General features: G+C 57.5%; 2 non-coding genes across 2 annotated transcripts; both read right to left on the bottom strand.

The window, feature by feature from the left end:
• Positions 1–268: 268 nt before the first annotated feature.
• Positions 269–421, bottom strand: LOC142792514 (5.8S ribosomal RNA). The gene has a single exon (XR_012890983.1). It is a non-coding gene; the product is annotated as a 5.8S ribosomal RNA (ribosomal RNA).
• Positions 422–2,140: 1,719 nt separating this feature from the next.
• LOC142792531 (small subunit ribosomal RNA) lies at positions 2,141–3,955 on the bottom strand. The gene has a single exon (XR_012890999.1). It is a non-coding gene; the product is annotated as a small subunit ribosomal RNA (ribosomal RNA).
• Positions 3,956–4,438: the final 483 nt, after the last annotated feature.

Here is a 4,438-nt window from a genome sequence, read left to right as displayed (position 1 = left end):
ACGCAACCTCGACCGCACTTTCCCTGCAGGCTTCCTTCCGACTCGAAGTCCTGCGGCGGTCTCAACGAGGTGCCACATCCTCAATGCAGTCGGTCGCCCCCGTTTCGGTTGGGCTCTGGCACGACGGTCGCCACCGTCTCGCCCTTGAGTGGCCGCTGTTGGCGCTCGCTGTGAGGTGTTCAGCGTGCTGTCCGTGTTGCCGACGCGGTCAAAACGAGTCGACGGCTCACGTTCCCTTGTGCGCCGAAGGCTCTCTTGATATGTGATCCGACCCTCAGACAGACGAAGCCAAGGGAAGACCCAAGGCCGCAATGTGCGTTCAAAGAATCAGTGCTCAGTGTGTCCTGCAATTCACACCAAGTCTCGCAGCTGGCTGCGTTCTTCATCGACCCGAGAACCGAGTGATCCACCGCTTAGAGTCGTGAAAAAGTGTTTGTTCAATTCCGTACAGTCAAAACCAAACGTTTCTGGCACTCGGCCAAACAGTGGCCAAGAAGGGCGCTTTTCAGCGCACGCTTGGACTCCAAAACTCTGCCGCGCCTTTTTCGGCTGCCGCAAATCGAGCAAACGGTGTGTTTCGGACGGCGTTTCGCTTCCGCTACTTGCGAGTGCTTTCGTGGTCCACCCCTCTATAAATACTCGGGAGGCGTCGAAGCCGGTTCTCCAAGCCGGACCCGTAGGTATCGTTGTGTGCTCGCTCTCATTGGCCCGCCTAACCAGAAAATGCCTGCGGTACACCCATTTGGATAAGAGTGCACGCAGATGCGGGCCTCGACGGCTACACATTTCCTCGGGCGGCCGCCTCCCGGCCTCCGTGGAGCGCGGGATGCACGGTCCCATCGACAAGCCTCTCCCGTTTTTACCGTGGCGTCGCGGTTCACCACGGCGGGCGGGTCGGTCTCCTCCGCATAAAAAGGGGGACCCCCGCTTTTTGTTCCACGAAATCGCACAAGCTTTTTTCGCATCCACGGTTTGCCACCGCACACCAAAATGCCGATCCGGCTGCCTACTTTAGCCAACAGGTGGAGCCAGGCGCGCCGTACTTGCGCGGCACTTCCCACGTCCACCGAAGTCGGTGCCAAGGACCACTTTCGGCGCCGGAGCCGCGTACGAGCCTACTCGAGGCGGAAGAACGAAGCCAGCAAGGGCCTGGCCGCAAGTGCGTTCAATTGTCGGGACGTCCAAGTCCCTCGTTCTTCCGTGCTTCCTCTTTCGGCAAGTCGTTGCGGCACCTTCCCAAAGCGCGCAGACCCGCTAATCGCGACGAGCGCGACGTGGCCGTGCCGCCTTTCCCTCGGCAGCAAGCAAAACGCCTGGCAACGTCGACGCTCCCCTAACCGCGATCTCGCACCGTGTTTCGTGTGGCGAATTCAAAAGCCGGCCGGCGCTGCTGCAACCATTACGGTCGGTACGCATACGCCGCGGAGGGCGGGACGGTCATCGGAGCGTGCGGTTCCTCCATCGAGTACTGCGCACCTCGGCCGTCGCATCGCCGTGCCATGACCGGCCGCGCGTCAACGCGAACCGGTGCCAGCGAGATCCCTCGCCTGCAAGAACCGACCGGCAGCCTCCGTCACCCGAGGACGCGGAGGCGCTTGCCGCGGACGGCGGGACGGTATGCACTGGTGCACAGCGGACCCGTCACATCGCCAGTTCCTTGACCGACCGCCGACGCTTGTGCCGTTCCTCTCGTACTTGGCAGTCGCCGCGCGATTGTCGGGTCTCGTTCTTGCACGCTCGAACGGTCGGGAGGGCACTCGGCTGGCGTTTCGGGAACGCGCAGCCTCGCCTTCTACCGACGTAACCACGACTCGCCGTTCGCGCTCCGCCGCTCCTGTTTACAGTACTAGGCGGTCCCGCAGCGGTCGGGTCGCGCATTTCGAGCGCTTCGAGCCACGGTGCAGTGGCGGGTCGAAAGCCGACCTATGAGTGCGTTGCGCCGTTTGTACCCGCGTCCGCCACCTGGCCGACCGTCCAAGGTCGCGGTGTTGGCGTCCGCTGGGCGCAACAATTTGTCACGGGGTGCCGCTCCACATTCAGGCAGCCCCGTGGGGAAAAGCCGACCCCGCGTCCAAACGGGGTCAGCGGCAGAAAGTGTCGGGCGCAGACGCAGCTGAGGCGCTCACCCTTCACAATCCGTTAATGATCCTTCCGCAGGTTCACCTACGGAAACCTTGTTACGACTTTTACTTCCTCTAAATGATCAAGTTTGGTCATCTTTCCAACAGACCGGCGCAACCGAAAGGCCGCGCCGGACATCGGTCCGAAGACCTCACTAAATCATTCAATCGGTAGTAGCGACGGGCGGTGTGTACAAAGGGCAGGGACGTAATCAACGCGAGCTTATGACTCGCGCTTACTGGGAATTCCTCGTTCAAGGGGAACAATTGCAAGCCCCTATCCCAATCACGAAAGAAGTTCCACGGGTTACCCAGTCTTTTCAGACAGGGATAAAGACACGCTGCTTCCTTCAGTGTAGCGCGCGTGCGGCCCCGGACATCTAAGGGCATCACAGACCTGTTATTGCTCTGTTTCGTGCGGCTAGGAGCCGCTTGTCCCTCTAAGAAGGTTGTAAGGTGCTGGGAACCCCGCACCTATTTAATAGGCTAGAGTCTCGTTCGTTATCGGAATTAACCAGACAAATCGCTCCACCAACTAAGAACGGCCATGCACCACCATCCACCGAATCAAGAAAGAGCTCTCAATCTGTCAATCCTCCCAGTGTCCGGGCCGGGTAAGTTTTCCCGTGTTGAGTCAAATTAAGCCGCAGGCTCCACTCCTGGTGGTGCCCTTCCGTCAATTCCTTTAAGTTTCAGCTTTGCAACCATACTTCCCCCGGAACCCAAATACTTTGGTTTCCCGGAAGCTGCCCGCCGAGTCATTTGAGTAACTCAGGCGGATCGCTGGTTGGCATCGTTTATGGTCAGAACTAGGGCGGTATCTGATCGCCTTCGAACCTCTGACTTTCGTTCTTGATCAATGAAAACATTCTTGGCAAATGCTTTCGCAGTAGTTCGTCTTGCGACGGTCCAAGAATTTCACCTCTAGCGCCGCAATACGAATGCCCCCGTCCGTCCCTCTTAATCATTACCTCGTATTCCAAAAACCAACAGAACAGAAACGAGGTCTTGTTCTATTATTCCATGCAAGTTTATTCAGGCGACTCGCCTGCGTTGAGCACTCTAATTTTTTCAAAGTAAAAGCACCGGCCATCTCGAGGCACACAATGAAGTGCACCAAGAAAGAACCGGCATGATGTTCAGTCCGAGCCGTCGCATCGGGTAGATGCACTACTCGTCTGGAACTGAGATCCAACTACGAGCTTTTTAACCGCAGCAGCTTTAGTATACGCTATTGGAGCTGGAATTACCGCGGCTGCTGGCACCAGACTTGCCCTCCAATTGATCCTCGTTAAAGGATTTAGAGTGTACTCATTTCAATTACGGGGCCTCAAAAGAGTCCCGTATTGTTATTTTTCGTCACTACCTCCCCGTGCCGGGAGTGGGTAATTTGCGCGCCTGCTGCCTTCCTTGGATGTGGTAGCCGTTTCTCAGGCTCCCTCTCCGGAATCGAACCCTGATTCTCCGTTACCCGTAACAACCATGGTAAGCAAGTAACCTACCATCGAAAGTTGATAAGGCAGACACTTGAAAGAAACGTCGCCGGCTCGTGGCCATGCGATCAGCACAAAGTTATCCAGAGTCACCACACAATACGGGCCGAAACCCGATCGATCTTGGTCTAATAAAAGCACCCGTTACCCAAAGGGCTCCAGGCTCACTGCATGTATTAGCTCTAGAATTGCCACAGTTATCCAAGTAGGAAGAAACGATCTAAGGAACCATAACTGATTTAATGAGCCATTCGCGGTTTCGCCTTATTTCGGCATGTACTTAGACATGCATGGCTTAATCTTTGAGACAAGCATATGATTACTGGCAGGATCAACCAGGTAATCGTTCGACTGCGCGTCCGTCCTCGCCCTCGGCGGGCCGGACGCAGTCTGTGTGCGGCGGAGGCCACCTTCAGGCGCCCCAACACGCTTATTTTGCACTCCGAGATGACGGCGTTCGAGCTCGCTACGGCACAACCTTCCCGAAAGACGAGTGGGAGCCGTGCGGCAAGAAGCACGTTCATGCTCGCTCTTTTTCGTTGCATCGACTCGGTCGCGCCGTGCGGGTTGCCCAAGCCCGCTGCACTGTCGGTGGACCGGCCGGAACTAGCAACGGAGCCGAGACTGCAAAGCCGCCAGACGACGGGTCACGCCCGCGTCTTCGGCGCTTTCGCATCTGAATCGCCCGAGGACGACACGGAACACACCTCGATATCGTGGTAAAACGGCACCGTCCGACAACCAGCCCCTAACGCATCAAGCGGATGAGGCTGCAGACGACTGCCGTGGATTCCCCTGGAGCAGACCCGAGGACACGCTTGACGA

The sequence above is a fragment of the Rhipicephalus microplus genome, unplaced genomic scaffold, assembly GCF_043290135.1.
Source record: "Rhipicephalus microplus isolate Deutch F79 unplaced genomic scaffold, USDA_Rmic scaffold_224, whole genome shotgun sequence".
Taxonomy (NCBI): domain Eukaryota; kingdom Metazoa; phylum Arthropoda; class Arachnida; order Ixodida; family Ixodidae; genus Rhipicephalus; species Rhipicephalus microplus.
The sequence above is the reverse complement of the archived record's forward strand: the minus strand, read 5'-3'. Positions and strand labels throughout refer to the sequence as shown.